The sequence below is a fragment of the Gobio gobio genome (genome assembly GCF_949357685.1).
Source record: "Gobio gobio genome assembly, chromosome: 19".
NCBI lineage: Eukaryota > Metazoa > Chordata > Actinopteri > Cypriniformes > Gobionidae > Gobio > Gobio gobio.
The window spans coordinates 11141964-11154328 of record NC_137112.1 but is presented as its reverse complement, the minus strand read 5'-3'; the positions used below and the strand labels follow the sequence as shown (position 1 = coordinate 11154328).

Below are 12365 nucleotides of genomic sequence, written 5' to 3'. Positions count from 1 at the left end.
AGCACTAGTTTTTAGCCACTAATTTTGTGGCGGTATGTGATGATGTGAGGCTTCATTAGATTAGAATTACTTGCCACCGACGTTGAGAGACTCTTTCTTCCTGGGCATAAGTTACACGTTACATAAACATTCTTACCTTTCACCTCAACGAGGGAAAAGTAGCGCTAATACTTCCAGTTTGCGAAAGCTACCTTTGAAGTCGTTGGACCATCGCTGAATGTGCATATGCGTGTGCGTCATTGGTGTGTGTGTGTGTGTGTGTGTGTGTACCATAGACCGTAAAAAAAAGGTGTGAACTCAACCTATCAACCTCAACCTTGTCACCCACCCACCAATCATCATCAGTGATGTGTACCACCCCACCCACCCCCAACACGCATGGCTGGTGCGCGCGCACACACACACACACACACGTTGCAGGTCCGACTGTCAGAGAGCCTGTTCGGATGAAAACCGCTTCAGTGAGCTCAATTATAGTAACGTCGCATTTTTTTTTCTCAGTAACGCTAACGGCGTTGTAACGGGAGAAACAGTAATTCGTTTGATTACTCGTTACTGAAAAAAATAATTCCGTTTGTAACGCCGTTTATCTGTAACGCCGTTATTCCCATCACTGGCGAAGAGCTGAGGTAAGCGCAGTTGTCGTTCTCGGCGCGTGTCCAGTCTGGCGCGTTATCAGATCATGCCTATGGAAGCTAAACTTTCTTAGGAAGTCACTGAAAAGTTGAAACACTCACTTTGCTCCGCACTGCTCCGTTATTAATGCCTGATCTGAGCGGCCGTACACGGGCGGGCTGATAACATGCGGAACTAGCTCCTTCTACTGGCTGTAGTCTTTAGCCTCTGGCCAAAAAATCCTCAGATGACGCAAAATGACGATATTTGCGTCATCAGAGGATTTTTTTCCAGAAATAAAATGCATAATTCTCTCATCTCAGGGGGACATGAGGAGGGAAAGTACGATAATTTGAATATACTACCGGGTTTCTACTGACCCAAAGCTTAATGCTAATCGCTGAAGTAACCCTTTAATGACAGAATTTTCTTTTTTTTGCGTGGCCTGTCCCTTTAAGAATGTGATTTCCGCAACAGAAATTACAAATCAACTCATTTGAGCTGTGCTGGAAATGTTATGGTGTATGTGTATGAATTTAATAATTACTTTTCACATTCTCTCTGACGCCCACAGTTGAGGAAAACAAAACATTCTTCTTCGGTGAGGATTCATCACAAATAAAATACTGTGATTGTACTGAATGATCTCAACGATATTTTGTATGTTACTACAAGCAACTTAAAAAAACCGACAGATGTCTTTTTGAGTGTGTGTTTGTGAAGTGTGTTACAGCTGTGATTGTCGTTCACTGTGATCATATCATGATGATTTTAATGATGGAGGAACTGGTTAGTCTCGATTATGACCAGATGAAACAACAGCTCTTTTACAGATCGTGATGTTGTGATGATCTTACCTGCTGGGTTTGTCTTCAGCTCTGATGATGATTTCTCGAAGTAGATCTCATTTACTCATGAACTGTCACGTGAAGTGATTTCCATCCGACTCGAAGCGCTTCGATCACCCGCTGATCTCTGGCATTTAAAGCGTTTAATCACTGGTTTATCCGACTCGCCTGACCATTGATCACTGCTGTGCTGGCAGACAGCGGCATTCTGGGACATCCGCGCTACGTAACGCCTGCGTCATCGGCGTAGGCTACATCTCGAGTCGTGACGCGACCGTCGGTGCGCGTGCGCCCCCTGTCGGAAGAGAAGCGGAGTAGTCTTCATATATATATATATATATCATGATATATATATACAGTTTCAAGTCAGAAACCATTTTTTATGTTTTGCTTTATGAAGTAGGCTTCATCATTACATTGGGACCCTTTAACTCATGTAGGCTGCCCTGTCTTGTACCTTTTTTGTTCTTCTTTTTTTGTTCTGCATTTTAGACTGTGGAGTGCTTCCTTCTTTGTTTATATAATGTTCTCGGTAATAAATAAATAAATACAAAATAGAGGCAGACTTTTTTCAGACGAGAAAGTCTCCAAGCAATGACGTCAAAGCTATGAATGCAGTTTCAGTTTACGACTTTGATTGATTTGTAAGTCACATCTTTGGGCATTAAGAACTATAAATCGCAACGTTCGCAAATATTGTTTGTTTAAAACTTATAGTTGTTTATTTCTGGCTGTTTTTATCTTTATTAGGCTATAAAAAACATCATGATAATTGACATAATGATTTGATTCAAATAAAAATGAATTAAGATAAACAAATCTAATTTTATTTAACCACTTAAACTCCATATTGCCATTTAAATGCCACATTCATTTACCGAGGACCTATACAGCCAATGGTCCTGTGTGAAAACACTTATACATAAATTGATCACTTAGAAATCAAAACTCAGGTTTGAGAAAGAAAGAATATGCATACAACAAAATATATTGTTTTATAGCAGCTTCAGTAACAAATTCAAAACAAATTTTGCTGTAAAGCAGCTCTAACAAGCCAATATAGTGTCAATATTCAGCTCAAGTGACTTCAGTGTTGATTCAGTTCAGTTGATTTCAGTTAAACTGTAAAATTCTTCAGTTGTGCATATTTGTGTGTAGTTATTATGCAAAAACAAAATTTTTGGAAGAGTTCAAATAGTTTTGCACAAAGTGTTGCTTTCGCAAGAGATGTCTGATGTTTTGCATGTTGTGTGTTTTGTGTGTAGAGTTACAAGAAATGGAGCCATATTTTCAGAAATTGTGTGCACTGTAAAAAATGAATCATGGGTCTTGTAATTTTCACTAAAAAAATTGAGGTGATAATTAAAAATAGTGTGTATATTTTCTTAAGAAAATTGTGGTTCAGTGTTTTATAGAAAATATTGAGAACATTTCACTAATAAAACCAAGAGATACATTTTCCTGATTTTTTTTAAGGAAATGTAAGCAATCTTGAGCCTTCAATCGAAGAACCAAATAAACTGATAAAATTAAGGAAAATAAGGTTACCTATTTATTTTAAGAGAATTAACTCAATTATGCAGTTTTATTTAGAGACACCATTGTTAGTTCCCAGCATACTTTGCATATGGCTGGAAAGGGAGAGTTAATATTGAAATTAAGTGTTATTTTATGTGTTTTTGAGTGACTGGAAACATCTGTTAACATTTAATGTTCTGTTATGTTTGACATTTGAAAGATTTTCTTTCTGTTGAAGTTTTGACCGTTACCATTGTGCAGAAGAGTAGATCTTATGGTTAGGTTGTGGATAACTGCATGTATACAAATATTATAAAGCATGTTGCTTTGGTCAATGAGCAATAACTTTGCTAATGCCAGTGCAGTAACAAGTTTGTTTCTGCTTGTGCTGTGCTAGCAGCATACAGTCCATTAATTGTATAACGTAAGTCAAATAGAAACAGGTCATTTCCATTCCCTCTAATTTATACTCTTTTTTTTAAAGTCAACTTAAAATTAATAAGCACATGTCACTAAAAATATTTAATTTATTGTTTCGTAGAATAAATAATTTAGGAAATTTTACATGATTTATTCAGGTAGATTCAATTAAAGAAACCAAGCCAAAACTTCTCAAAAATATTATGTGTAATATTGTTACCATTATTTATTTAAGCAAATAGCACATAACATTTTTTACAGTGTGTAAGCAATTAGATAAAACTGTATATTAATCCTGTTTATTTTAGTTCAGGACTCATAGTCCAGGTGTTAGTAATCTGTGCTTAATCTTTGTTCCAGGCAACAATTTTTTAACTCACGATTAACTATTCTAGATTAAGGCCTACTCTTGGCATAATTTAAACCCTGTCCAGGAAACCACCTCTTGAAAATCTGCATTGATAAAACACATTTATCATTAATAGCCATTTAGAAATCATTCACAGTGTAGGGTGGAAAAGTTTATTTTGGTATGTAAACTATATGTTTTACTTGATTTATTTGTGTGCTTTGGTTCATTGACTTTTTGCATCACATAACCCCTCTAAAGCTTGAAGACATGAACTGCTGTCCTGAAATTCCCCTGTAAATTGTTCAAGAAAATTCATGACTTCAAAGCAGCATTAAACCATGTTTCACAGTTGGGAAGAGCTTTTGATATGGGTTTTGGAATTGCAGTGCCCTTTTTCCATAACAAAAATGCTTAGCAATAATTTTGTCTTTTTTGTCATGAAATTTCACTATTTTAAGGCCTATTTTAATATTTAACCTTTAAACATTTCCTGCATATTTAAAAATATACATATCATTATATGCATGCCGTTTATTTACCTAAATTGCTGCTGGATCCATAATTTTAATAGTAAATAAACGTATTTGTCATATCATTTAACTTAAATACAAAGAAAAAAAAAAACTTCCAGAGCATGCAATGACCAGTTAAAACATATAGATCAGTGGTTCACAAACTTTTTATACCAAGTAGCACCTCAGAAAATATTTGGCTCTCCAAGTACCACCATAATGACCAACATTAACAACTTAAAAGGGCATGACAAATCATGACATAAGGCTGACATTACACACAACGTACCAGGTACCAATACATTATCCCTCGTGAACAATTAACGTCTGATGTTTGGATACGTGCATACCAGGATCCCATTACGACATCTATGGAACGCGACCGGGGTCAAATATCTTTATACGAAACGCGTGACTTTTGTATAGTCAGATATTGTTTCAGCATCCTTCTCAAACTTTCGTGTTTATTCCTGCTTTGTAAACGTTTTTAATCTCATGATCATTTTCAAAACATTCTCACAATCTTCAGAAGAGAAGTGAATTGCGCTGTCTCTCTTACGAGAAGTGAATCAAAGGGACACTGTGATTGGCTGTTTGCCGCACGTGTCACACTTTCAGGTGCACGCGTTTCAGAGTTAATCGCAAACTCTGGATTAAACCTGAGTTGACAGAGAACGTTTATACCAAGCTTTGAGAGACCGTTGAACTTGATCTAAACCAGGGGCCTGTACCATGATGGTAGTTTAACAAACTCAGGGTTACAGGATTAGTTTCGAGTTGACAAAATCAAACCAATCTATTCAGGCTTTGTTGGTACCATGACACTGATCATCAGCTTTCTCTGTCAACTCAGGCTTTGATCCTGAGTTTAGGAGTTTAGCTGTGACATCAGTAGAGAAACAGCCAATCACACGCTATGGATCAGTAAAACTGAGATTCTATTCTCTCTTCTGCAGAATATTACATGATTGAAAAATATTAAAACATTTAAACAAATTTACACCGCAAGAAGAAAAGAGCCGTCTATGAAAGAGGACAACTTTACGGAAAAATCTTACTACGTCAATGCAAGTAAACGTTATGAAGTTAGTTTAGTTGATATATAGAGAGCATTGAACATTTAAGCTCACATGTAGTCATTTTTATAGCTTTATTTATTGATTTTAGCTTATTTGTATGACCTTTATATAGGCTATTTATATTAATTTGAACAAAATGCCTATTAATTATTGATTAACTAAAATGATATGTGTAATTGATTAAGGATATAATTGCATAAATTATATCTAAATCATTCAAAATTATTATCATCATAAATAAGCATTGTTAAAAGCCGGACGCTTTAGTCTTTATAAACCATTTGCTGTAGTGACCTTTAATTTGGAGTAGAAAAAGGGGGAGTGACTTTATTGCATCAGAGGGGTGCTCACAGCTGATTGGTCCAATTTCAGGTTTTCAGGTTAGCCATGGAGTGTAAGTTACTATGGCGATGAACACTGCTAAAATCCAAACCGCTTTAATGGTACCCAAAACCCAGGATTGTCACAAACTAAGCTTAAACATATCTGGCTAGCCAGCTAAACCGGCTTCATGGTATAGGCCCCAGGTTGGCTTTATCTGGATTTGTCAACTCTAAACCTCTGAAACTCAAGAGTTTGTTCAGCTAGCTTCATGCAACAGGCCTCAAGAGTGTTGTTTTCGTGTGTACAGCCAATCTGTATATTTTGTGAAACGGTGATGTCATCACACCACTGCATTCCACTCCAGTTTTTTAGGCCCCGTCCCAAATGACACAATTCATGTGCACTTTCGGTCTTGTTTACATACAATGGTCGTTGTCTCAATACAGCATTCAAACATGTCATCCATCGATTTTGATCAAAATCTTGACTTAATTTGTTGTATTTTAACACTTTCCTACAGAACTCACATATTTCACACATACACCTGTCTCGCTCAAGTCCAAATCTGTTAACAAGAGCGGGACGCGGTTGGCTATTCAGTAAGAGGAAATTACGTCTCTCAAACATAAAACTCAACATATTATTTTAAAACAAAAATTAACAGTTTTCCCATATTTGTGAAAGGATAGGGACGGTTATTTTGACAAAGACACAAACATAAAATAGAAATAGATATACAAAGGTTGACTTCAAGTTTGATGAAAAGGTCACAACCCAAAACACTGACAGTCAAAGCGACATTGTGTCGTGCAAGTGCGGTTTAGGGTTCCATTTGGGACAGGGCCTGCCTCAATCTTGAATGAATCAGCCATTGGAATGAATCGTTTTAATGAATCACTTTCAATGACTCACTCATTAAGACGGTCACCTGCTGCCACCTACTGGTGGTTTAGTCTCATGTTTAAAAATTTCTTATTTGTATATTCAAAAATACAAATATAACATTATTTAATGCAGTTGTAATTTTTCAGTCTAAATTAATGAATATGATTGGTGAATTTTTAAGCGATCTCTTTTTGAAAACTCAGAGATGATGTGGTTTCGGACGGTGACTAAATTAACACACGTCCATGGTGTTTGTCTAAAAACTGTAGGCAATTCGGCAAAACACGGTTTGGAAAATGGATTCATGTTGTACATTCTCATTATATAATTTTTGTAAATCTTGAACACAAAAAAAGTTACAGACAGCAGCTTCAAAATATAATTAATAGGCGTACTGTCTGTATAATTTGTTTATTATTCTTACCCTTTTTTTCTTTCTTTCTTTTTTGCTGGTTTAGCTTCTTCTTTTTTTCTTTAAAAGAAAATCTAAATACATAGTCTCCACAATGTTTCTACTTTTCAAATACACATTATACCTGCACATATTTTACCAGCGAGCATATACATATTATAGGCTACCTTTTGTTAAAAAATATTGGTAACAGTTTACAATAAGGTCTTATTTGTTAACATTAATGTGACATATAACAATGAGCTATACATGTGTTACAGTAAGTTATTCATCTTTGTTAATAACAATACAGTTGTTCATGTTAGTTCACAGTGCATTTCCTAATGTTAACAAATACAACTTTTGAAGTTTATTAATGTATTACTAGCTAAATGTTGAAATTAGCATTAATAGGCCTATATGCTGTAGAAGTAGGCATATTGTTCATTGTTAGTTCATGTTAACTAAAGTAGTTAAAGGGTTAGTTCACCCAAAAATGAAAATAATGTAATTTATTACATAGCGCCAAAGTCACGTGATTCGAACAACTGAATCGATTCGCTGATTCGATACGCTCCGAAGCATTGTTTTGAAATCGGTTATCATTATATAAGTCGTTTTTTAGTTTTTTTTATATTTTCGTCGCTTTATAATATTAATATTGAACCACTGTACTCACATGGACTGCTTTAAATATGTGTTTAGTACATTAATGGATCTTGAGAGTGTAAATTGCTTTGCTCTCTATGGGCCTCACTGAGCCTTCGGATTTCAACAAAATTGAATTTGTGTTCTGAAGATGAGCGAAGGAGTTACGGGTGTGGAACGGCATGAGGGTGAGTAATAAATGACATTATTTTCTTTTTTGGGTGAACTAACCCTTTAACTAATGAAACCGTATTGTAAAGTGTTACTAAAATATTTAAATACAAATATTGACGTTTGAAAGTTTTGAATGTGGCGTGCGTGAGTGTATCCATGGAAATCTGTGAAACATTGTGTGGGTTTGTTTGTAGTAGCGACTGAAGACGAAAGTGATTTGCGTTTATCAGAGTTATGGGACATCGAAGTTCTCGAGTTAGCGATGCTTGCGAGGTGTGCGATCACCATCGAAGTAACGTTACACCCCTCCCAACACCCGGCAACGACACGGCGGAGCAACATCCTCATCCGTGCGATGAGACGCCAGTTGATGCTGGTGGTGAGGGAGACGGCCAGAGGATGGAGGAGGAGAGCAAGGAGGAGGAAAGCAAGGAGGAGGAGAGGAAAAAGAGGTTCTGGAGTCTGAACTCTTTCCTCAGAGCTGTCAGAAAACGTCTGAATCGCCTGGGTCAGACTAAGGTGCATGTCATTGAGAGACCATCTCCAGGCAGCAACAATGATGGTAAGTGAACATTTACTCCTAGATTTAATTACCCATGAATGGTAAAAAAACAAAAAAATGGAAAACAAAATGGTTTTAAAATATGACGAGCTTTTAAACCTATTTTTATTTAGTCTCCAATGTTATTTCCTTGTATTATAAGATGTTCATTTTCTATGTTGGGCTTTCCCCTGAAATAACTAGGTATAAAGTGTAAACTGCAATTATTTCTCTTTTAATAGATCACATTATGTGCCGCTACGAGCTTGGTGATCGTCTGGGGGTCGGTGGGTTTGGCGTCGTTCATGAAGCTTGTCGTGTGGAGGATGGCCTTAAAGTAAGTACAAATAAATGAGGACTTATGCAGCTGTATCAAACTGTTTTTGCCCTGTGTTCTCCTCATCCTTTCACTGTGTCCTGTTCAGGTGTAATGAGTGGAATGATATGACCTCTGCAAACATGTGAATCATTATGTTTTTTTTTTTTATCAGGTGGCAATTAAAGATGTCGTGAAGTTGCAAGACATGGAATACCTAACAATTGTAAGTCAGCTGCACTTTCTCTGTTTTCTCCTCTTAGTCACTATTTTCATTTAGACAATCTTAAAGGTCCCGTTTTTCGTGTTTTTTTTAAGCTTTGATTGTGTTTACAGTGTGCAATATAACATGTGTTCATGAACGCAACACTTCCTCTTCTCCACGAGGGAGCAACAAGACCACGCGGGTTCGCACACAGTTTCTTTCAATCTCATGTCAATCTTGAGTACCTATAGAGTAGTATTGCATCCTTCTTATCTCCTAAAAGTCTTTAGTTTTATCATATTTATAAAAGACAAATACGCTGCACAGAGTCTTTCCGAATAAAACCGAACGGTTGGAGGCGTATCGTGTGGGCGGGGCTAAAGAGCCACGAGCGTGCGCAGCTATTGCGTTGAGAGCGTCTGAAAGCTGTAACATCCTTAGAAAACGTGGAAAAAACGTTGTCCTAAATTAACAATGGCTATCAATCAGATTCAGTCAGACATATATGACCCAAAATCAGATTCAGAGGTTGAAATGGAAGAGGAGCAGCAGCAACAGCGACTACAGCAGGACGTCTCTATGTGTAACGTTATGTACTGTAACTGTATCTGCTTAGCGGCTTGTGTAATGGGGAATAACGCAAGGTCTCGAGACGAGTTTTTTAAAAGTTGAAATGATTTTAACTTGAGCCCAGCGGTTTTAGAACACAATGTCATGCGCGAGTTTTACAACATTTGTGTGTGTTTACTCATGGTTTATGAGGACATGATTTGGTTTATGGACTATTGTATGTGACTTAAACGGTTTTGCACGTCAGACTAGTGCGTGTTTACATAGAAAAACAATGGAATAGCAGCGCATTTGAATGAAGAAGCGCTTTGTGTGATTTAATAAGGTTCAATAAGAAATAATTCATTTATTTCAGCATATTTTCCCACTCTTTGTGTATTGTTGTTTTCTACAGTGGTCAGCTAAACAACTGTATTTAAACACACACCATACATCGCATGCTCCATTGATAAATTAACTATGCATTCATGTTAACTTGATGTGAGAAACCGGAAGGAGTATTTTTTGGCACAGAAATACTCCATCAAACATCCAACTTATTTTTTTGAAACTTTGGGAACCAAAGAAACATGGGAATCTTTAACAGTGTAACCCCCCACCTTTAAATGAATAATAAGAATACACAGAATACAAACGGCTTTCTATAGAACAAATTCAAGACCACCTTAAAATCTGTTTTCTAGCCTAATCATCCAAACCCCCTACCGCTGGAGATTGCTCTCACAATCCTGGCCAACAAGGGACCGGACGTGCCAGGAATTATAAAGCTACTGGACTGGCAGGACCGGCGGGACAACTACGTGATGGTCCTTGAGTGTCCGTCACCCTGCGAGAACTTGGCTAGTTACATGGATGTCCATGATGGCAGGATCGACGAGGGTCTAGTGCGCCAGATCATGCAGCAGGCAACGCAGGCAGTTCTCACTTGTTGTCGCCGTGGTGTATTCCATGGCGATATCAAGTTGGAAAACATCCTTGTGAACAAGGACACCCTTCAGGTCAAGTTGATTGACTTCGGTTGTGGAAACCTCATGAGGAAATCAGCTTACACAACATTGTATGGTATGTATTATCCCTCAAAGCTGACAGACGTGTTTTGGTAAGGCAAACTTACACATTAATTGAAATCTCTTTCCTCTAGGCACCATGGAGTACTACCCTCCTGAGTACAAGCTCAAGGGCAAGTACCATGGGAAGTCTGCAGTGGCGTGGTCTCTGGGGGTGATGATGTTCACAATGCTGTGCGGCCGTTTTCCAACCAGCGATGACTTGCACAAGGCCAATCTACACCTCTGGTCAGAGCCTGGCTTGTCAAAAGGTGAGATCTTCACCACAAGAAGTCTACACATGTTCTTCCAGATGAGATATTAAGGACTAGACTGAATAGAGCAGATGGAAAAGCTGATGGTCATAATCAGATGTCTCTTTCATCTTTCTGCACAGAATGCTGCCATTTGATCTGTAGCCTCCTGCAGCACAAGCCTAAGCAGCGGCGTGATCTGGGGAAGATCCTTCGCCACAACTGGTTTCAAGTTTGAAAAGCCAAAAAAAATTGGATTTCATTCCCTTTTTAATGGGTAGAAATTACAATGTCAAGAGTAATGTATTTAAGCTAATGTTTTGTTTTCTCTTCTTTTTCAGGTCCCCATATAAGTTGTGGAGATGAGGATACCCCAGACATTTCTCCAGTCTTCTGTCAGCTTTGCGTCTTGCGGGCTTACAGAAAGACCTTCCATCCCTCTGTTATGCCTCAGCGTCTTGCGGAGCAGGCAGGCCATGGTTGCGTCTGGCGCCATGGCTTGAAGCAGCGATATTTGCGTCTGGCGGTACTGCTTGCTTGGGGATGTGTATATTTATATGTACATAGTTGTTTTTCTGTTTTTGTCTTTTTTACATGCAGATGTCCCGTCACTGTCTCCACAATCCTGTTTTATCTGCACTGCTCACCAGAGGTTCCTGCCACAGCCAGCTCAAAGGTAATGGCCGTCCTCATCTCAGAGCTCTTCATAATGTCTGTCCAGTTCCAGAGTTCTCAGTCTCCACCTGTGCTCCCAGTCTCAGCTGACCTGGTACCAAAGCTTCCTGTAGTGGGTACCTGTTTCAGAGCTTCTTGTCATGTGTGCACACTCTCAAAAAACTGTCCTGGATTATGAGGTCCCTGTGATGTAAGCTGGGTCCCAGAGGTTCCAGTAATGGTCACTCAGAGAGGTTCATGTCTGCTCAGTCTCAATGCTCTTCCTAATGCTATGCTCCATGTGATGTGTGCCCCAGGTCCTAGAGTTTTCTGCTTCATGGAGTGGGTCACAAGGTCTCCTGTCATGCCGGTCCAAGTGCTCTGTGTCTTGGCTGCTTCAGTTCCAGTGCTCTCCATCTTGGCTGTCCAAGAGCTCCCCAAAGATTCCTGCAATGGCTGGTTTGGTCTCTGAGCTCCATGTCATGTCCACCCTCCACCATCATTTGTTGGTCTCACTACAAGATCTCCCCAAAAACCTCAGTGGTTCCCGCAATGCAGTGTTACTCATTGCGCGGCTCGTCCAGCTTAATTTGCGGCTTGCATGGCAGTAAATGCGGTGAAATGATCATGCAGTCAATACATATATTTCATAAAAACAAGCAGGGCTATAACATAACCCATTAAAAACGCAAAGTGTCTGCTCTATTAAAGTAATTTATATTTAAAAAAATACCCCAAAACAGCAGCATTACAAGATAGAAATACAGACTAGAAAGGATATTTAAACTTGCTTTATGATATTTAAATCTATAACACAAATTAAATGTATCGTGCGATTTCTACGGCAAAATGACTTTTTACGTGCATATGATACTCACTGTCAACCAGGATTAGTGGTGAACAAACTCTATGTCCGTTTTGTCGAGTATCCTCATAAGAACCGTTTTAAATGAGTTAAATAATGTCTAATGAACTTAAAGAGTTGTGAGGAAATAGGACACGTGTTGACAGCG

At 38.2% G+C, this 12365-nt stretch overlaps 2 protein-coding genes across 7 annotated transcripts in view; one reads left to right on the top strand and one right to left on the bottom strand.

Annotated features, from left to right (window-relative positions):
• Positions 1 to 1706, bottom strand: part of arfgap1 (ADP-ribosylation factor GTPase activating protein 1) — a 36678-nt gene extending 34972 nt beyond the window's left edge. For 3 of the 6 annotated variants that reach the window (XM_079843769.1, XM_079843772.1, XM_079843770.1), the window contains exon 1: positions 1473 to 1703. The gene's annotated coding sequence lies outside the window, so the exon portion shown is untranslated. Of the gene's footprint in view, positions 1 to 1472 lie in introns of all 6 variants that reach the window. The other 3 variants (XM_079843768.1, XM_079843771.1, XM_079843773.1) reach the window with 2 other exon arrangements.
• The window catches only part of suox (sulfite oxidase), an 892829-nt gene that overhangs the window by 771912 nt on the left and 108552 nt on the right, over positions 1 to 12365 (top strand). The window lies entirely within an intron of this gene.